This window comes from Microtus oregoni, unplaced genomic scaffold, assembly GCF_018167655.1.
Source record: "Microtus oregoni isolate MIOR12 unplaced genomic scaffold, Mior012 000016F_ref0000370, whole genome shotgun sequence".
Classification (NCBI taxonomy): Eukaryota; Metazoa; Chordata; class Mammalia; order Rodentia; family Cricetidae; genus Microtus; species Microtus oregoni.
The window spans coordinates 28,352,685-28,375,820 of NW_024543075.1; positions in this window are offsets into that span (position 1 = coordinate 28,352,685).

Below are 23,136 nucleotides of genomic sequence, written 5' to 3' on the forward strand. Positions count from 1 at the left end.
GAATAGGCATAAGAACAGAAGAAAGGTGTCCCTTGGGATACTGGTTCCAGGACTAAATGGATGATACTAGTGCCATAAACTGGCCTAGTAACCATGGAGAAGAAAGTAGATTAAGAAACAAGAACAGATGGGCAGAGACCCATAGGAAAGAAGGTGTGACCCTTGACCTCAAAGGGCCAATGATCTATTACATGAGAAAGCAATGTACAGAATAGCTGTGATATAATGTGGCATGATTTTTTAAAATACATAGGAGAATACAGAGATACCTGTGGCTTTTTGCCTTGGGGCATCTTTGAAACTCAGAGAGGTAACATTGAGCTAGGCTTCAAATATATCATCTCATCTAGCACTGAACTGGTGAGCAATAATGGTTACAATCAGTTAAACAGAGTATCGGAGCCACACCTACAATGGGCAGAGACATACCGCAGCCAGGCAGAGAGAAGAGAACTCCCACAAAGACAAAATTAACGCCCTCAGGGAACACACTTTGATCCTTCATCCCGAAAGCCAGGGCATCTGTGTAAGAGTGGCTTCCAGACCATCGGGCGGGAGGGGGCCTGAGGTTCGTTTTTCAAGATCACTGTAGCCAAAACAACTCTTTGACTTGCTACTCAGAGGGACTAGAGATTGGAATAAGGCTGCCCAGCAAAGGTAGAGCCTGACAAATGAAAGCCGTGAACACACATGCCACTTCATGCCCTCAGCTAAGCCGCGGATGTGTTGCTTTTGAGTCCCCACATATGAAAAATGGGAGACTTTGCAAAGCATTAGCAGGCATATGTGCCAAGATCCAAGGAACAGTCTAGACTCTCAGAGGCTTAGGGGACAAATACGCAAACATTTAGCAAAGCAAATATGCCAGGATATAAAACTGGGAAATAATTCCTTGGGGTATTTCTGTGCAAAATTCATTATTGGAAATGCAGAAATACAAAAAAAAATAAAAGTCACCTCTATAATAACCTCTATTCACATTTTATATAACACCTTTCCATCCCCGAGTGACATATTTTCAGGATGTAAACGTTCTTGTACTCGTGTGTTGTATGTATGTATGTGTGTATGGATCACAAGTAAAATTACATTCAAACTATGAATTTTTAATCATGTTTTCCCCTCTTAATATTGAAATACTTTTCTGCATTTACAAATTTTTACAAAGAAGTCTAATGATGTGAGAAACCAGTACCTATTTTATGAGGGTGGAAAATTGAAATGTAAAATCATATATTCCATGTGATTTCAATTACATAAACATTTGGTGTTGATGGGCATGTGTGAGCTATGAAGTGCTACCTCTGTATGAACAACCTGATTGGCTTTGGGTTTTTAGATTGCAGTTGGATATCAATTTGTCATAAATGTTTTTCCACATCTTATTTATACTGTATAATAGCTTTGAGCTACTGTTGTAAGGGGAGGATGTAATTTTTAATTTAAACTGTTAATAAAACAATGGGTAGTGCCAACTCTGATGTCTAGGACCCTGTGACCCCATAAGCAAAGTGCACATTTGTAACTCACCCTATCAGAACCCCCCCCCCCATGAAATAAAGACATAGATAGAAGTCATAGGTCATGGGCAACTCCAGTCCTTCAAAATCACCCCCTCCCACAAGCAAAGATGGTAAGGACATAAGTCACTGGATAAGAGAAAGGCCCAGGGTGAGACCAGGTGCCATTAAGTTGAAAGCCAACATATACAAGGATTTTTCCATCCATGTGCTCTGGGAATGCAACACACAGGAACTGGACAGAAAGATTCCAGGGCCCAAGAGAGCAGCAGCATCCATCCTTCCCTCAGGTCAAGCATCTATCACTCCAAATGGCAAAATAAGAAGGAAAGCTGAGTTTCCTCACTCCCCAGACCCTGGTGACATATTCCCCAGAGATATTAAAGGACATGAAGGTAGCAGCCACTTGACACCATGATCTGAAGTCAACTTTGTCTGCTTCAGCTTTGTGCTGGATCACAACACATTTAACAATTCATTGTTGCCTGGAAAGAAAGCCAGCTCCACTCCGCTTAACATTCAAGGCTATCTGTCCATAGCAACCAGCGCCATTTTCCTATGGTTCTATAGCAGTTTCTTCCAATATTAAAATCTTCTGCCCTGGAGGAAACCTTGTTAAGACCCAGGATGTTAAAAGAGAGGCAAAGCAACAGGATGATATTCCATCCTGCAGGGAAGTTCCTTAAGCTCCAGAGGTAAACAAAACAAAGACTTCAGGAAGTCCCTGAAACTAATCAGATTCACTAGTCTCCTCCCTCATGCTAGAGTAAATAAGCAGTAAAGACCGCTGAGAGTCACTGTCAGACAAGCTGAACCGCCTGAAAGAAGCAGGGAGTAGTCAAGCTCTCTAGAAGAGGTTCCGACCAATGAAATGACCTGGGAAAGATAGACCTGTTGATCCTATAAGTACCCCTTCAATCATATTCCTGTAAAAAACAGCAATAAAATTTACTCGTCAAGCTGGACTTTGGTGGAACCTATACTTTGGTATGGCATTGGTTCCCTCCCTGGTGTGAGCATAAATTCGTTCACATCTTCCCACAATACTCATCTGCATGCATATGCATACACAAAAGCACATGTGCACACAGCCTTTCATTCACAGTGGCCACACCCCGATCATGCCATTATTTCCTCTCCCAGCAACATTTCCTTCATTTGTTTTTTTTTTTAATTTATTTATTTATTAAGGATTTCTGCCTCGTCCCCACAACCGCTTCCCATTTCCCTCCCCCTCCACCGATCAAGTCCCCCTCCCTCATCTGCTCAAAGAGCAATCAGGGTTCCCTGACCTGTGGGAAGCCCAAGGACTGCCCACCTCTATCCAGGTCTCGTAAGGTGAGCATTCAAACTGCCTAGGCTCCCACAAAGCCAGTACGTGCAGTAGGATCATAAACCCACTGCAATTGTTCTTGAATTCTCAGTATTCCTCATTGTCCGCTATGTTCAGCTAGTCCGGATTTATCCCATGCTTTTTCAGACCTAGGCCAGCTGGCCTTGGTGAGATCCCAATAGATCATCCCCATTGTCTTAGTGTGTGGGTGCACCCCTCGTGGTCCTGAGTTCCTTGCTGGTGCTCCGTCTCCTTCTGCTCCTGATTTGGACCTTGAGATTTCTGTCCGGTGCTCCCGTGTGGGTCACTGTCTCTGTGTCCTTTCATCGCCTGATGAAGGTTAATATTCCTGAGGATGCCTATGTGTTTGTCTTTGGATTCACCTTATTTAGCTTTTCTAGGAACATGATTTATAGGCTCAATGTCCTTTATTTATGGCTAGAAAACAAATATGAGTGAGTACATCCCATGTTCCTCTTTTTGGGTCTGGCTTACCTCACTCAGGATAGTGTTTTCTATTTCCATCCATTTGTATGCAAAATTCAAGAAGTCCTTGTTTTTTACTGCTGAGTAATACTCTAATATGTATATATTCCATACTTTCTTCATCCATTCTTCCGTTGAAGGGCATCTAGGTTGTTTCCAGGTTCTGGCTATTACAAACAATGCTGCCATGAACATAGTTGAGCATATACTTTTGTTGTATGATAGGGCCTCTCTTGGGTATATTCCCAAGAGTGGTATTGCTGGATCCAGGGGTAGGTTGATCCCGAATTTCCTGAGAAACCGAAACACTGCTTTCCAGAGTGGTTGCACAAGTTTGCATTCCCACCAGCAATGGGTGAGTGTACCCCTTTCTCCACAACCTCTCCAGCAAAGGCTATCATTGGTGTTTTTTATTTTAGCCATTCTGACAGGTGTAAGGTGGTATCTTAAAGTTGTCTTGATTTGCATTTCCCTGATCGCTAAGGAAGTTGAGCATGACCTTAAGTGTCTTTTGGCCATTTGAAGTTCTTCTGTTGAGAATTCTCTGTTCAGCTCAGTGCCCCATTTTATAATTGGGTTGATTAGCCTTTTACGGTCTAGTTTCTTGAGTTCTTTATATATTTTGGAGATCAAACCTTTGTCAGTTGCAGGGTTGGTGAAGATCTTCTCCCAGTCAGTGGGTTGTCTTTTTGTCTTAGTGACAGTGTCCTTTGCTTTACAGAAGCTTCTCAGCCTCAGGAAGTCCCATTTATTCAATGATGCCCTTAGTGTCTGTGCTGCTGGGGTTATACATAGGAAGTGGTCTCCTGTGCCCATGTGCTGTAGAGTACTTCCCACTTTCTCTTCTATCAGGTTCAGTGTGTTCGGACTGATATTGAGGTCTTTAATCCATTTGGATTTGAGTTTTGTGCATGGTGATAGATATGGATCTATTTTCATTCTTCTACAGATTGACATCCAGTTTTGCCAGCACCATTTGTTGAAGATGCTCTCTTTTTTCCATTGTATACTTTTAGCTCCTTTATCGAAGATCAGGTGTTCATAGGTTTGTGGGTTAATGTCAGGGTCTTCTATTCGATTCCATTGGTCGACTTCTCTGTTTTTATGCCAATACCAAGCTGTTTTCAATACTGTAGCTCTGTAATAGAGTTTGAAGTCAGGGATGGTAATGCCTCCAGACAAACCTTTATTGTATAAGATTGTTTTGGCTATCCTGGGTTTTTTGTTTTTCCATATAAAGTTGATTATTGTCTTCTCCAGATCTGTGAAGAATTTTGATGGGATTTTGATGGGGATTGCATTGAATCTATAGATTGCTTTTGGTAGAATTGCCATTTTTACTATGTTGGTCCTCCCAATCCAAGAGCAAGGGAGGTCTTTCCATTTTCTGGTGTCTTCTTCAATTTCTTTCTTCAAAGACTTATAGTTCTTGTCAAGTAGATCTTTCACTTCCTTGGTCAGGGTTACCCCAAGGTATTTTATGCTATTTGTGGCTATCGTGAAAGGTGATGCTTCTCTGATTTCCCTCTCTGCTTCCTTATCCTTGGTGTATAGGAAGGCAACTGATTTTTTGGAGTTGATCTTGTATCCTGCCACGTTACTAAAGCTGTTTATCAGCTGTAGGAGTTCTTTGGTAGAATTTTTGGGGTCGCTTACGTACACTATCATATCATCTGCAAATAACGAAAGCTTAACTTCTTCCTTTCCAATACGAATCCCCTTGATCTCCTTATGTTGTCTTATTGCTATTGCTAGAATTTCAAGCACTATATTGAAGAGGTATGGCGAGAGTGGACATCCTTGTTGTGTTCCTGATTTTAGTGGGATGGCTTTGAGTTTTTCTCCGTTTAATTTAATGTTAGCTGTTGGCTTGCTGTAAATAGCTTTTATTATATTTAGGTAGGACCCTTGTATCCCTATTCTCTCCAAGACCTTTATCATAAAGGGGTGTTGAATTTTGTCGAATGCTTTTTCCGCATCTAGTGAAATGATCATATGGTTTTTTTCTTTCAGTTTATTTATATGGTGGATTACATTGATAGATTTGCATATGTTGAACCAGCCCTGCATCTCTGGGATGAAGCCTACTTGATCATAATGGATAATTTTTCTTATGTGTTCTTGGATTCGGTTTGCCAGTATTTTATTGAAGATTTTTGCGTCGATGTTCATGAGTGAGATCGGTCTGTAATTCTCTTTCTTGGTTGGGTCTTTTTGTGGTTTTGGTATCAGGGTAACTGTAGCTTCATAAAAGGAATTTGGCAATGACTCTTCTGATTCTATATTGTGAAATACCTTAAGGAGTATAGGTATTAATTCTTCTTGGAAGTTCTGGTAGAATTCTGCATTGAAACCATCTGGTCCTGGGCTTTTTTTCGAAGGGAGATTTTTGATAACCATTTCTAATTCTTCGCGAGAAACCGGTCTATTTAGATCATTCACCTGGTCTTGGTTTAGCTTTGGTATATGATACTTATTTAAAAAAATGTCCATTTCTTTTGTATTTTCCAGTTTTGTGGCATACAGGCTTTTGTAGTAAGATCTAATGATTCTCTGAATTTCCTCTGTGTCTGTGGTTATGTCCCCCTTTTCATTTCTGATCTTATTTATTTGCGTGTTCTCTCTCTGTCGTTTAATTAGTTTGGATAGGGGTTTGTCGATCTTGTTGATTTTCTCCAAGAACCAGCTTTTTGTTTCATTGATTCTTTGGACTGTTTTCTGGGTTTCTATTTTGTTGATTTCAGCCCTCAGTTTTATTATTTCCAGTCTTCTACTTCTCCTGGGCGCGTCTGCTTCTTTTTTTTTCTAGAGCTTTCAGGTGTGTTTTTAAGTCCCCAATGTATGCATTCTCCGTTTTCTTTAAGTGGGCACTTAGTGCTATGAACTTTCCTCTTAGCACTGCTTTCATTGTGTCCCATAGGTTTGAGTATGTTGTCCCTTTATTTTCATTAAATTCAAGGAAGACTTTAATTTCTTTCTTGATTTCTTCCTTGACCCAGGTGTGGTTCAGTAGTTGACTGTTCAGTTTCCATGAGTTTGTCGGTTTTTTGGGGGCAGCGTGGTTGTTGCCTTCTAACTTTAATCCGTGGTGATCTGATAAGACACAGGTGGACACTGATATTTTTTTGTATCTGTGGAGGTTTCCTTTGTTTCCGAGTATGTGGTCAATTTTTGAGAAGGTTCCATGAGCTGCAGAGAAGAAGGTATATTCTTTCCTATTTGGGTGGAATGTTCTATAGATGTCTGTTAAGTCCATTTGTTTCATTACCTCCAATAATTCTCTTAATTCTCTATTAGGTTTCTGTCTGATTGACCTGTCCCTTGGAGAGAGAGGTGTGTTGAAGTCTCCTACTACTAGTGTGTGTGGTTTGATGTCTGCCTTGAGTTCTAGTAATATTTCTTTTACATAAGTAGGTGCTTTTATATTGGGGGCGTATATATTCAGGATTGAGACGTCCTCCTGATGAATTGTTCCTGTTATGAGTATAAAGTGACCGTCTCGGTCTCTTCTGATTGATTTTAGTTTGAAGTCAGTTTTGTTAGAAATTAGTATGGCCACACCTGCTTTTTTCTTAGGACCATTTGCTTGAAACACCTTTTCCCAACCCTTTACTCTGAGTAGGTGCCTGTCTTTGTGGTTGAGATGTGTTTCTTGCAAACAGCAGAATGTTGGATCCTGTTTTCGTATCCAATCTTTTAGCCTGTGCCTTTTTATAGGTGAATTGAGCCCATTAATATTAAGTGATATTAATGACCAGTGGTTGTTTTCTCCGGTTATTCTTATTGCTTTTGGTAGTAGAGATTGTGTGTCTCCTTTCTTTGAGATGTGCTCGTGAAGGGTCATTAGATGCCTGGGTTATTGTAGGCAGTGTTGGCAGTGTTGGATTCCTTGGGTTGCGATTTTCCTTCTATTACTTTCTGTAGGGCTGGATTTGTGGCTACGTATTGTTTAAATTTGTTCTTATCCTGGAATGTCTTGTTTTCTCCGTTGATAGTGAACGATAGCTTGGCTGGGTATAGTAGTTTGGGTTTGCATCCATGGTCTCTTAGCTTCTGCAGAACCTCTATCCAGGACCTTCTGGCTTTCATAGTTTCCATAGAGAAGTCAGGTGTAAGTCTGATCGGTTTACCTTTATAAGTTACTTGCCCTTTTTCTTTTGCAGCTCTTAATATTCTTTCTTTAACCTGTATATTTTGTGTTTTGATTATTATATGGCGAGGAGATGTTTTTCTTTGATCCAGTCTGTTTGGTGTTCTGTATGCTTCTTGAATATTTAAATGAATATCTTTCTTTAAGTTGGGAAAGTTTTCTTCCATAATTTTGTTGAAAATATTTTCTGAGCCTTTGAGCTGTGACTCTTCTCCTTCTTCTATTCCTATTATTCTTAGGTTTGGTTTTTTTATTGTGTCCCACAGTTCCTGAATGTTTTGTGTTGAGAATTTGTTGGCTTTGCTGTTTTCTTTGATCTGTTCGTTTATTTTCTCTATGGTGTCCTCAGCATCTGAGAGTCTTTCTTCTAGCTCTTGTATTCTATTGATTATGCTTGTTTCTGTAGACTCTGCTCGTTGGCCTAGATTTTCCGTATCCAGCTGGTCCTCAGTTTGTATTTTCTTCTTTGCCTTCATTTCAGTTTTCAATTCTTGAACTGTTTCCATTACCTGTTTGATGGTTTTTTCTTGGTTTCCAAGGGTATCATGTACGTATTTACTCATTTCTTCAAACTTTTTGTTATACTTCTCATCCATTTCTATAAGGGCATTTTTTACGTGTTGTTTAAGGGACTCTATTATCTTCATAAAGTCGATTTTTTCCACTTCTTCTGTGTTAGGTTGTTCAAATACTTCTGTTGTAAGATCATTGGGTTCTGATGTTTTCATGTTGTTTTTCGGATTATTGGGTGAGTTCTTGCCTTGGCGCCTGCCCATCTCCTCCTATTGATCCTATCCAATGGATCCTTTAGAAACCGGATCAGGTTTCCCTGCTGGCCAAGGGCTCCGCTTACAAAATGCCCTCACTCTCTTTCGTGGTTCCTGCTGCAGGCCAAGAACCCTCTCACCCCTCCGAAGGATCTTCAGGACAGGACCAGGCTCCCCTTGTGCCAGTGACCTGGCCAACCAAAGGCCTACCTCTTTGATTCAATTGTAGTAGGGCGATCTGCTCTCCTTATTGCACGCCTCTCCCAGCCGCTTGGGTCTGGCCGCCGCTCTGCAGCATCTGGCGCCGCCGCCTTGCTGCCACCGCTGCGCCTCTGTGCGTCTGGCGCCGCCGCCGCTGCGCCTCTCCATTTCCTTCATTTGTATTTATATCATTCTTTTTTCTTTTTGTAGGGCAATGGTATACATATGTGTATATCAATGTCTGCAGGTGCATAGCTACACTTCAGTGTGCATGGGCACCCAGGTTGACGTGTGGAATATTACTCAATTGCTTCTTCACCTTATTCCTTGAGGCAGGATTTCTCAATCAAACCCAGAGCTTGTTGATATGGCTAGTTTGGTTAGCCAGCTTGCTCTGGGGACCCGGTCTCTGGTTCCATGGGCTGGAATTACAAGTGAGCAGCCATGTTCATGCAGTATTTACTTGGGTTATGGGGATCCATTAGAATGTAGTGCACGGTCTCAGGACAATGCCTGGTGCAGCAGAGGTGCTGGGACGGGGGGGGGGGGGGAGGGAGGGGGGCGGGGTGGTTACTACCCTGTGGGGTATGGAGAAGACAGAGTCCTTGACCCTGGAGGTCCTTAGCTAGAGTCCCTGCATGACCAAAGCCATCCTAAGCCACACAAACATCAGCACAGCCAGTGTTTGGTAAGCCAGTCCTCCCTATTCTCTCTCGCTCGCTCTCTCCCCCTTGGGCAATGTTATAGATGACACTCGGTCTCTTTCTAAACTCTGTGCTTTCAGAGTAAAAGGCTCTTTTTCATCCTCCCCGAGCGCTTCTAGGCTAGCAGTCAACCTTTCTGTCCCCACCAAAAGGATTTTTGAAGCCAAGTGGGATGGTGTTCAAGCACCCCAAGGGCCCAGTGACTGGGTGGGCTGACTTGGGCCTGAAGGACAACGTCACACTCATAGCACACACTCACTTACCCAAGGGAAGCCCACAGCCTGGCCCAATGTGCACCTCTCATCAACCAGTTCATGGGGCTACAGGATTCCATCCCTGGAAGCTGATTTTAATAACAGGGTGCCAAAGTAAAAAACCCGCCTTGCTGGGAAGGGGAGGGAGGGCAGGTGAGGGCACAGTGGCTGAGTGACATATCCTATATGAAGCTGATTCATGTCAGAGCAATTCTGGGCAGGGACCAGCTGATTCAGGCAGTTAAGTTATTGCTCTGCCAGCTTAATATTTTGCCATCTGCTAACCGAAGGCTCTGCTGCCTGCTGGGTCCTATAAAGACTTTTATTTATTACATTACACATGGCAACATCTGCCACCGGATGAGGCTCTACTCGGTGCCCTAATTAAACAAACACACACTCCAGCGACTGCAGAGGGCTGGGTCTCATGGTGAGGGAGCCGAACTGGTGCAGGCTGTTCAAAACTTCAAGGGTCCCATCCAAGCTTTCAAAGGGACATTCACCACCACCCCCCTCCTGCTGGTCACTCTAGATTTATAACCAATTAATTATAGGTTGGGAAGCTAGCAAGATGGCTCAGCAGGTAAAGGTCCCTGCTATCAAGCCTGCTAGCTGAATCCCCAGACCCAAACAGTGGGAGGAATGACCTGACTCCTGGAAATTATGCACCTGTGTGTCCAAGTTTACATTTCTACCCTGCTCCAGCCTTCTTGGTTCCCAAAACCAGCTTGGAGTTTAGGAGCTGACGTGGCCAGTAGCCAGAATCCCTGGTCTGTGTATCCTAATAAGCTGTCACATGATCTTTCTCCACTCGGCCCTCCCATCTCTGTGTGCGTTCTCAGAAATTCTAAACAGCCCGTCAAAACACGAAACCCTACCAACAAGGGCAATGAGCTCTGAAATTTCCATTTGTTCTTTTTCATTTGTCTGTACATTCAATAAGCATTTGTCAAACATGTGCTGGGTGGCCTGGACACTGTCAGGTTAGCTGGTGAGCTGAGTAGGCATTTCTGTTGTCACGCAAAGGCCCTGTGGCCAGAGATCAAGTGGACAGATGAGAGCATTCCAAATGGAGAGGATGAGGATGTGTGTTACAAAGGCAGGTGGGCTGTGGATGTCGCTCAGTGAGCAGGTACTTTGCCCATCAGCTATAGAACCCTGGGATACATCCCCAGTGCTGCATAAACTGGACGTGGCAGTCCATGAGGATTGGGTGTTCAAGGTCATCCTCAGCTATATATGAGTCAGAAGCCAGCCTGAGCTACCAGACAGCAATCTTAAAGCAAGAGTGTGAGAGGCCAGGGTATTGCATGGGCAAGAAAGCTTCCTACATCTCTGTACCAACTTACCTGTAAACCCAGCAACACATATGTGTGATCATCCAGGCTACGCATCACAGACTGAGGCGGGTAAATATAGTAAGGCCAAAATCAAGTCACTGGACCAAACTTAGTTACCAGGCTAAAACCTAATCAGTCACTAGACAAAACTCACTCTGTCATCCAGCTACAGCTTCCCCAAGATCTAGAAGAGAATCTGTGTTTTCACCCTTTTCCGCTTCAAGAGGCTGCCTACATTCCTTGGTGTGTGGCCCCTCCCTCTGTCTTCAAAAGCAGCAGCATACCCTCTCTCTGGCCCTGCTTCTTCTCCAGGCTTCTTTCTCTGAGTCGCTTCTGCTTCCACGGTTGACTTTTCAGATTTCTGGGGCTGATTACATGCGGATACTCCAGGGTAATATCCCTGCATCAGGTTAGCAGGTTAGGAAACAATGATACCTCTTCTTCTGTGCCCTTTTGCTCTCTCGCTGAATGTATTTCCATGCTCCATAGATTAGGGTGCAGGCATCTTGGAAAGCCATCGTCCTGACAATCACAATTGGCAAGAAACTTCCAATCTCTCTGAGATGCGATGTTGAAGACCAGTTACGTGCCGAAATACAGCTGTCAGGTACAGAGGCAGGCAAGAAGTCTGTGCTCACAGCACTGGCGGGAAGGTTTCCCATGTCCAGCCTTGCACGTCTTGCAGAGGTAGCTGACTTCGTGGGGCTAGGCATGTAGCTTAGTGGTAGAGCTCTTTAATGGCACTCACCGGGACCTGTGTTCTCTATCCAGTGCTGTGAAAGAAAGAAAGAAAGAAAGAAAGAAAGAAAGAAAGAAAGAAAGAACTTACTTAGCACGTGTGTGTGTGTGTGAGAGAGAGAGAGAGAGAGAGAGAGAGAGAGAGAGAGAGAGAGAGAAGGAGGTACACGTTACACGTACGGGGCCACGCATGTCACAGTGCACATGTAGAGGTCAGGACAGTCTGGATGTTGGTCCTTGTTGTCCACCTTGTTTGAGGCAGGGTCTCTTTGTGTCACTGTGTACACGGGGCTAGCTGGCTTGTGACCTCCCAGGGATTCTCCTGCCTCTACCTCCCATCTCAGTATAGAAGAGCTGGGATGACAGATCAGTTCTACCATGCCCAGCTTTACACGGGCTCTGGAGACTGAATGTAGGTCCTCATCCTTATACAGCAAATGCTCTACCCATTTAGCCATCTCCCCAGCCCACAATATGGTGTCTTCTATTTTATTTTTTTTTACCAGACTTTGGGTTAGGACCTTTAAATACACCATCTCATCCAATTCCTTTTTGAAAGTTCATAAAATATGTATTGAAGTCCTCGCTTCAAATGAGAAAGTCATGGTTTGAACAACGTATGAAAATAGACTGTGAGCCCCGAAATCCTGAACCCTAAGGCCCTAGTTTCTCCACTGCACACAACCTGTCATCAAAATGATTCTCCTTCTGTAGATTTGTGCTTATGAAGAGGATGCTCTGTCCTCTTCCTTCTCCAACTAGATAAATATATACATATGCATAGATTATAAATGGATAGTTAGCAGACAGATGACAGATAGATAGGAAAGAGCTCAATAATACATAATAAACATAAATAATTAAACATAGACTATAGATAAGAAATAGATGAAAGAACAGATGCTAGATGCATATATTATAGATAGGTGATACATAAATTATAAATAGATAAATTTTATATAGACTATTGATTTATGAGATAGATAGATGATAGAAACATAGGTAGATGATAGGCCACTAGATGAATAGAAGCATAAGTACATACATGGGTGATCGATAGATAACAGATAATAGATGATTGACATAGCAGATGGATAGATAGTAGATGGATGCCAAGGAGCCCACTCATGCACAGGAATATCCCAACGAGCTTGTGTTTTACGTGTTAACTATTCACCAGGTAAGACACAGGAAATTTCTCCTCCTTGTTCATCAGTGAGGTGGAGCCTCTGTTCTCCGCTCCTGATCCTGCCTGATCGTTGGCCTGATGAGCTAGTAAATGAGACCCTAAAGCAGAGTGGCTCAAATAAAGTGTGTCTTGGTGTCCTGTTCACAGATGGATGTAGAGGGAAACCGGTTCAGGCTGTCATACTTTGTAGTTATTCAAGGGCTGTCTCTTTACATATACTTGTTCTTGTTCCTAGACAACTGAACCAGGTTCACTAGAATAGCACCAAGCTCCAGCTTAGACGGAGATGGGGATGGATGGGTTGCAAGCTCATTTCTTCAGGTGCTGGGACCACATCTGCTCATATTCCACAGGCAGTCAGCCATATGCCACACATCTGTAAGAGAAGTCAGAGAATGTCTCACCTATATGGATGAACAGGTACTGGATAATGCCTGAGAGCAAAACGGAGAGATTCATACTGAAATATAATTAGTCAAAAGGGATGGTGGCTGCTTCAGTTGTCTAGAGCCTAAGCCATCTTTGCACACTGGAAACTGATTTAAAAATTATACAGCCAAAAATAAATGCTATGCAAGGTTCATGGAAGATGTAATCTTGCCGCTTAGGAGGTAGCCACAGAAGAGTCTATGCAGGTTGAAGGCGAGTCAGAGCTACATAGTGAGACCCTGTCAGCTGTGTGATTAGCCAATAAAGTAAGAGTTTAAATGTGATACTTTCAGAAATATTTAACAGATGGTGGCAAAATCTCGCTAGGCAAGTGTCACATACCTTGGTGGAGGCAGGAGGATCAGGAGTTGAAGCCAGCCTGAGCTACAAGAGATCTTGTCTCAAAAATAATTTAAAAAAAAAAGACTGTAAAAATGTAAATAATTAGCTAGGTGGTGGCGGCACATGGCACAGATCTTTGATCCAGCACTCAGGAGACAGAGGAAGGCAGACTCTGTGAGTCTGAGGCCAACTTGGTCTGCAGATCTTTCCAAGACAGCTAGAAGTGTTACACAGAAAAACCTTGTCTTGAAAAAACTAAAACAAAGTAAACAATTGAAACTTTCTGATGTTGGGGACTGGAAAGCAGGCATTCTGAAGCTCTTACTAATGAGAACATAAATTTGTACGGCTGATTTAGGAGGCAATTTTGCAGAAGTTACCAGTTGTGCTGGGTGTGGTGGCAGAAGCCTGTAAATCCAGCATTTCAATGGATGAGACAGTAGGAGCATGAGTTTGAGACCAGCTTCTAGCTCCAAAAGAAAATTACCTTTCTACTAAAGCTGTGAAAGTTCATTCGTTCTCTTTCGCTCACCCAGGAATTCTACTTCTGAGAGTGTGTCTCACTAGAATTGTTTAAAGTACAGGTTTTTTTTTTTCGTGCGTATAATTATTATACCACCAAAAGATGTGGGCAGCCTGCCTCTGTCCTTGGAGAATTGACTTCCCCGTTTAAATTAAAGGTGTCGTGCTTTCTGTAACTGTTCAGAGGAGAAAGATGGCACCATAAAACATTGTCGCAGAACTGTGTCTGTTTGTGTGTGTGTAGTCAAGAGAGAAGTGCTTACTAAGTAACTGCTTGAGGTACATCCCACTTCAGCAAGGGTTTGGAATAAAGGCCTCTTACACTGCAATATATATATATATATATATATATATATATATATATATATATATGCAACCAAATCACATATGTGCATATCTAGATGGATGGATAGATAGATAGATAGATAGATAGATAGATAGATAGATAGATAGACAGACAGACAGACGTACGTATGTGAGGAGAAACATGTCCCCATGTCACACCTGTGGAGATAGAAGACAGGAGCCACTTTGTGGATTCAATTCTCTCCTTGCGTTTTGACACGGTTTCCAGGGTTGGACTCAGGTCCTCACTCTTTCATAGCAAGTGCCTTTACCTGTTGAGCCATCTTGCCAGGCCTCTTTTTAAATAGAATGGTTATTCCCCAGCAATTTTATACATGTGTACAATGTATATTGACCATACTCCGCATTTGCCCCCATCTTCCTCACGCACTCCCATGAGTCCCTTTTCTTCCCAGCAAGTCCTCCCCTCTACTTTTGATCTCTTGTTATGAGTTGAGGGTTCTTCCATGAGCATGGTGAGAGACTATTTATTGGGGCATCTGCAACTTACCTGTGGCTACACCAGTGAAGAAAATGACCACCACTTCCCTAGCAACCATTAACTGCCAATGGCACTCAGTGAATGTTGAAGAACTAACTCGGTGCTGTGCCTGTGACCACAGCTGCAATGAATTCTTGGGTGCCGTAGCCATGTCTTATCCAGAAGACATCACATGACAGCATGCCTCCCCACCCTCAGGCTTGCACAATCTCCCCTCACGCTTTTCCACAGTGTTCCCTGAGCCTTACAGGGAATGATATGGGCATCTTTTGGGGAGCTGAGGACTCAACAGTCACTTATCCTCAGCACTCGGAGCAGTTACATCTCCCAACAATAACACTTCCCACTGCAATAACTCAATACCAATCAATGGATCAACCACTGACCATCCATCTATGGGTATAAGCATCGTATAGAAGATAGGCAAAACCCAGCAGTGGGTCTCTGTAGAGTGTGTGAGGTGGTAAGGCAAGGGAGTTGACTCCCCAGTGGGTTCATTTTTTTTAAAGTGAGATAAACTCTCTCTCACACACAAATACACATAAAATAATACATTAAAATTTTAAATCTGTGTTAGTGAACCCACTGGGGAGTCAACTCCCTTGCCTTACCACCTCACACACTCTACAGAGACCCACTGCTGGGTTTTGCCTATCTTCTATACGATGCTTATACCCATAGATGGATGGTCAGTGGTTGATCCATTGATTGGTATTGAGTTATTGCAGTGGGAAGTGTTATTGTTGGGAGATGTAACTGCTCCGAGTGCTGAGGATAAGTGACTGTTGAGTCCTCAGCTCCCCAAAAGATGCCCATATCATTCCCTGTAAGGCTCAGGGAACACTGTGGAAAAGCGTGAGGGGAGTATTTTGCCTCCATGTCCGTGTGCCATATGCATGCAGTGATCACAGAGACCAGAAGAGGGCACAGGATCTCCTGGATCTGCAGTTACAGGTGGTTCTGAGCCATCAAGTGGATCTGTGCAAGAGCAGGAAGTGCTCTTAACCACCAAGCTGTGGCTTCAGCTCCTAATCCAGGTGGGTTTTACTGGTTTTGTTGTTGTTGTTGGTTGACTTCTTAATACCGTGGGGCTTCACCTTGCCCTGTAGCATATTTTACATATATTTCCTTGTTTCATTTTCATAGTCTTTTCTTTGAAAATATTATACAGTGTGTCTATCATATTGTGTCTTCTCCCCTAACTGCTCCCAGATCCTCCTCTCTCTACTGACTCAACTTAGTGGTCCTTATCCTTCTTAAAAAAGAAAAAAAGCCACTAGGAAAAGAAGCATAGAGCCCTATTTGTGTTGACAGCTGCTCCTGAGCATGGGGCCTGCCCTGGAGTGCGGTTGGTTCGAACCCTGCAGTAAGACCATCTGAAATGAGGTCAAACAAGTGGGACAGTAGTTCAATGCCATGAGCTTCTCAGAGCCCTGTCCTGGGAGCACAGTCGGCCCTAACGAATATCTGCTTGGATTATATCCCAGGAATGTGTTTATCTCGGTGAGGTTCAAGGGAGGGAATTCTAACCATTCACCAGCCTATGACATTAGGCAAAAGAAAGACCGAATTACAAGGTAACTCTGTGTACAGTGTACAATAATGGCCATAATGCAGGTGCCAGGAATAAAAACCCGTTTTCCAGCCCTGAGTTACAGAGTCTGCGGCTGTGGGCAGGAAGCTCTCTAGGAGCTACTCTGGGCTTTGGGCTGTTAAATCATGATGGATGATCCCATAAGGAAGCAAACAAGATCAGTGGAATTCATTCATTTGCCTGGTGCCCTGGGAACTCTCTGATTTCCCCCAAGACCCGGCTGCCTTCTTCTGTTATTGCAGAAAGCAGTCCGTCCCCACCACAGAGACTTAAAAGCAGGAGCCAGACCCCAGGTCTAGTCACAAAGGTTAGGAGACAAGCACGTCAGGGGGTCAGGGGAAAACGTGCTCACTACCCAAGCACGAGGACCTGGGTTCAGAGGCCCCAGGACCTTTGTAAAAGCCAGGTGAAGGGTAGCATTGGAGAGGAGCAGACGGGAAGATCTTTGCAACTTCCTGGCCAGCCACCTAGATGAATCCGTGAGCTCCCAGGTCCTCTGTCTCAAGAAACTTAGATGGAAAGCAATAATAGAAGACACCTAGCATCATTTTCTGGCTTCCACGTGTGCACATACACAAACACACACACAGAGATGTGACTGAGAGGGTCTCCTCGGTCATAGTCAGCTCCAGACCTAGTGGGGCTTCGTTATATTCAATCTCAAAACACCAAAGAAACATCAGAGTGGTATAAATGTTGGGGTGACACACAGGAATCCAGCCTTACAGCTGCGGCTGCAGCAAGGCTCCGATTTCCCACTAGGAAAGTGGGAACAATCCCACGCCACCGGGAGCTCGTTGAGCATACAGCTGGAGCGGCAGGCCTGGAACGCACAGGTACCCCGCAGTATGTTTCCTTTCCTTAGGGTGTTCCCTTCACATCTTCACCCTGTCCCCCCTCCCCACAATTTTAAACAAAGAAGAAAAAATGTAATTGTGACTGGCAGGCAGGGTAGGAAGTGCCATTTTAAACCACCCCTGACTGAAACTGCTTCTGTCCCCGAGGGAGCAAGATTATTTCTCTCCAGACTAAATATATTTTCTTTAGCAAAATGCTTTGATAGGCAGCTTTGGTTATGAAATGTGAGTCCCCCGGGGCACAGTTTAGAAGGAAACAGTGAAACAAAGAGATAGCAGGACGGCTCAAATCAGGAGAATGAACCAACATGCCAGGTTTTAGAGGCACACAGAGAATTGGGGTGACATTGCGACAGTCCGCATGCCCTCTGCGAGGCTCCATTACAGGTGTCCTCCTTTATCTGAGAAGTTGGGGGGGGAGGTTGTTGACTCCTACTGAACTCTATGACTGATTTTTCTAGACATAAACAAGCATAAATCCTTCTCCATCTTAACCGGGCACTGTGGGGAAGGAATGAGGTTTGCAAACCTCGCCTGGATTTCTCCTTCCTCGCTTGCAGTGGCACAGTTGGGTTCATCTGTCCGCTCATCTTAGTAGCTCTGGCGTGTGACTTTGTTTCCTTCCTAATTAAAAAAACCAGGATTGATCTTTTCTCTCCAAGAAAGCAGTGCACAGTTTCTCTAGGGCGTGTCTGAATCAGCAGCCTCATGACTTGTACTCTGAGGCCGTTATGACAACCCTGAGTTACTAAGACCGTGACAGCCGATCTCTAAACAGCCTATGACTAACAGGAAAACACTGCACACAGCGTGGATACTATGGACAATGAGCTCATTCCGACCTCAAGAGAACGTGGCAGGACACAACCCCCTCATGCTTCTCAGAAGAGGACACAGTTTAGAACTTACCTGTATTTCTAGAATTTTCTATTTAATGTCATCGAACCACAGGTGAGTTAGGAGGGGTCTCCGCTATATCAGTATCTTGAATACTGTATATTCTATGCGTTCATTGTCTGTCCCTCCTCTTGAGAACACAAAGTGGGGAAAGGCAGGACTGGGTAGTATTTAATTAGGTTCTATTTCCCAGCAGAACACCTTGGAAGGTATTCAACACATTTTTCTTCAATAAATGATTAGGAGAGAATCGTGTGGGATTTTGAAACAAACAGCAGACCAAGAAGAATGAAGAAGTCTGAGCTTTGGAGTCATTACACGGCATTCTTCAGCTACAGCTGAAAGACACAGATAACGTTGGCTGGGTTCAGATGAGATCCAAATCTCATCCAAATTCTACAACCAATTGAGATTTTGGACTCAGACCAGCCTGGTTTTAATCCTGTCCTCAAATCTCTGGGTTTCCCCCCCAACTCTGTAAGAGGCAAATCCTCTGGAACCTTTATGCACTCCTAGTGGGAATCAAAACAAATGCAGCCCTTGCCTGGGCAACACAGTAGAGCTGTCCCTGATGGTATAGGTGTGGAGACTCAGGAGAACCTGCCCTGCCCCTTGCTCATTGTTGTAAGGGGTGAACTAGCAGGGACAATGTTGGAGAGCTCCTCCTGGTGGTGAGGACAGGGGAGCGCTGACAGACTGACCAACCCTGCAACTACCCAAGCCCAGCACCAGGGCTATGAGTTGTCTCACCCAACATCCAGCCCATTCATGACCTGCAGAAGAACATGAAGGGCCTGGTCCTGCAGACCCAAAGCTACAGGATCTCCACGACACAGGGCAACAGTAGGATAACCAAGAGGAGTCCCAGTGAGTATCGATAGCGTAGCAGAAACCAGAGGCCTCGAACCAGACCGATGACTCTTTGCAATGAGCACTCACAAGTAAAGATATATGGACAAAAGGGTTTACTGTGTGACTCGCTGCCACACTACAGCTTCCATGTCGAGATTTTTCCCATTTGTTTTTCTTTTTTACTCTTAAATTTTATTTTCTTTTGGGAGGAGTGTTGCAAGGGCAGAGGGTGGATACGCAGGGATGGGGAAATGGATGGGATCAAGATGCACAGTGTGAAAGACACAAAGAATAAATTTATAAAAAAAAGAAAGGAAGAGAGAAAGAAAGAAAGAAAGAAAGAAAGAAAGAAAGAAAGAAAGTGCAGCCACTGTGGAAATCAGTATAGACGTTTCTCAATGAAACTAAAACAGAACCCACATAATGGGACTACACCGTTCCACGGTACACACCTAAGCGGACGTACCACAGAGATGCCTGCACACCCATCTTTATTGCTGCACTTTTCAGAACAATCGAGACTGAAATCAGCCTAGATGTCCATCAGTAGAAAAATGTGGGATGCTTACACAGCTGCAGTTTGTTCAGCCATACAGAAGAATGAAATCGTGGCACTTGCACTTGCATGGACAGAACTGAGAATTAGCACCTTAGGTAAAACAAGCCCGACTCAGGAAGACAACTACGGCATGTATTCTCTCATGTGTAGAGCCTGGAGGGGTGTGTGTGTGTGTGTGTGTGTGTGTGTGTGTGTGTGTGTGTGTGATGAAACTAGAAAGCAGACTACGGCAGGAAAGGAAGAGGTCTCATGGTGGAGAACGGGAAAAGAGAATAATGAAATACACGTGACATGAAAGCAGAAAGGGATTTTCTTGGGGGAGGAGGTGGATTAGCAAGGGGTGGAGGTGGGTGGCGGTGGAAGACAGACTAGAACAAAGTATCTTGGCATATGTGTTTGAAAAGGTCATAACAAAATCATTAGTGTGTATGCTAACTTTAAAATTAATTTTCTTTTTGGTTTTTCAAAACAGTGTTTCTCTGTGTACCTCTAACTGTCCTGGAACTCATTATATAAACCAGGCTGGCTTCGAACTCAAAAAGACCCTCCTGCCTCTGCCTCCTGAATACCAGAATCAAAGTTGTGCTCCTTAAAATTAATTTTTAAATAAATAAGAAAGTACCTGAAAAGAAAGAGTAAAATGGTACCTTCTCCACAGGCTGCACTGAGAATTTGGTATCTGCTTTACAGTATAATCCACACTAAAGGGATGCTGTTGTGATCTGCTCTGACATTTCCCACGCTTGAGGGGTTTTCTTGCTCAGTCTCCAGTAAACTCAGCCCCACTAGAAAAGGAGCATGAGATTTTGGTCCCATATGGTAGCTGAAGTTAAGATAGATCTTCCATAATCGCATTTTCCCAATAAACTGGAGAAATAATTATACAACTCAAGGTTCAGGATGCCTGTGGTGATCTTGTCTTAACAAGCACGCTTGTTGGGCTGGAGAGAGGGCTCAGCAGTGACAAGCACCAGCTGTTCTTCCAGACCACCAGGCTTTGGTTCCCAGCACCCACATGGCAAATCACAACCATCTATCACTCCAGTCCAAGGGGATCTGGCACCCTCTCTTGGCCTACAAGGGTACTACATGAATGTGGTATGCAGACATGAAGGCAAAACATCCATAAACATAAAATAAAAACAAATATTTTTTTAAATACATGACTGTTTATGAAGTAACGAGAACACAGTAACGAGACCACAGCTTCTTATGAAGCGGGAACTCTTTAGCTATTTTCCGCTTCCCACCTCCAAACTCTAGAAGGAATGTTAGTGAAACTAAACACGCCGTGTAAATGAAGGTTTTTGCTGAAGTGTGCTTGGTAGGCATTCTACGTCCAGTCCAGAAACAGAAGCTGCTTGTCTCCACTCACATCCCCCAAAATGACTAGGATGAGGGCTTTTAAATAAGGATTAGGAGTCGGACACAGAGAGGGAAATATAACCTCATTGCTTGGTAAGATGAAGCAAGAAGGCCTGGGCTCAACCCTCAGCTCCACAATTGTAAAAAGAGGGGGAGGGGCCATAGAGATGGTTCGGTAGGTAAAGGTGCTTGTCGGCCACCAACCCTGAGGAACTGTATTTGATCCCCAGAACCCACATGGTGGAAGTAAAGAGGTGACTCCCACAAATGGTCTTCTGACCACTGCATGTCGGCTGTGACACACGTGTGCCCACAACATACACATTCATTCATTCATTCATTCATTCATTCAAATACATGAGGAAAAACTATTTAGTGGGTTAAGAACACAGAGAATTCAGAAAATTAGAACCACACCAGAGGAGAGAAGAGGCTTACCTGTGATCTTATCCTTGGCGGGATAACAGGAAGAAGAAAGATGACAAGCAAGGAGAGAAAATAATACCACAAAGTCTACAAACCAACAAGAGTACAGACACAGCCTCCCACCTGCCAACACTCCCCTATCGGCCTTAAGTAATAGACTAAAACCAGGGGTTCAGAAGGGAGATGTGAAAAAACACCCTCCCACACACAGACATACGCAGGGTCTCTGCAAAATGTAAGCCTGAGGCAGAGTGGGAGAGCTGAGCTGAACCTACAGTCACGCCAAAAGATGCGCCAGCCAGCAGAGACTGCCCAAAGCTTATGGCACCTGGCAACCTCGAGAGCAAGAGCAGAACCTAGAGGGCCCTACCCCCATCTAGACACTCTAGACTTTACGGGGCTGTTCCTTCCAAATGACCGAGCAGGGAATCAACATTGAGTAGATCTCACAGGTCCAGAGAGCAAAATGAATGAGACCAGTAAACAAAAATGCAGGGTTGCACACTGTGGGGTAGGAGTCCTGCCCAGGCCCATAGGCCAAGGCCCAGCCTTGAATTTCAGGCAGTTTTCTGGAATCCCAAATGCTAAGATTCCAGCACCGATGGAGGGAAGATTTTGATCCTGTTATGAAAATGTTTAAATCTGATGGTAAACTGGACGGAAGTAGAGCTGTGCCGGTCCCAGCTGAGCTGAAAGAATGCTCAGTGGACGCAGCACCTGCCAGGATATACAACAGCATGCTGTTTTCTACAGGAAATGCAGTTGAAAATCTTCACCTGTTTACAAAACTCCCAAAATGCAATAAAACATTCAGAGACACATTAGTAACGTGCCTAAAAGACAAAAGTAAAATGTGGCCTCAGTTAATGGAAAGCAATAACTAGAAATAGACCCAGAAATTATAAAGACATTGGAATTATTTAAAGAGACGTTAAAATAGCTAAGATTGTTAACCTAATAAAGCTGCTGGAGACATTGCTCAGTGGGTTAGAGTATTCGGTTTGCAAGCAAAAGGACCTGTGTTACATTTTTTTAGATAAGTACCATATACCAAAGCTAAACCAAGACCAGGTGAATGATCTAAATAGACCTGTCAGTCGCGAAGAACTAGAAACTGTTATCAAAAATCTCCCTCCCAAAAAAAGTCCAGGAACAGATGGTTTCAATGCAGAATTCTTCCAAAACTTCCAAGAGGAGCTAATACCTATACTCCTTAATGTATTTCATAATATAGAAACAGAAGAGTCATTGCCAAATTCCTTTTATGAAGCTACAGTTACCCTGATACCAAAACCACACAAAGACCCAACCAAGAAAGAGAATTACAGGCCTATCTCACTCATGAATATCGATGCAAAAATTCTCAATAAAATGCTGGCAAACCGAATCCAAGAACACATTAGAAAAATTATCCATTATGATCAAGTAGGCTCAATCCCAGAGATACAGGGCTGGTTCAACATACGCAAATCTATTAATGTAATCCAGCATATAAATAAACTGAAAGAAAAAACCACATGATCATTTCATTAGATGCTGAAAAAGCATTCAACAAAATTCAACACACGTTTATGATAAATGTCTTGGAAAGATTAGGGATACAAGGGTCATATCTAAATATAATAAAAGCTATCTACAACAACATTAACTTAAACGGAGAAAAACTCAAAGCCATCCCACTAAAATCAGGAACACGACAAGGATGTCCACTCTCTCCATACCTCTTCAATATAGTGCTTGAAGTTCTAGCAATAGCAATAAGAC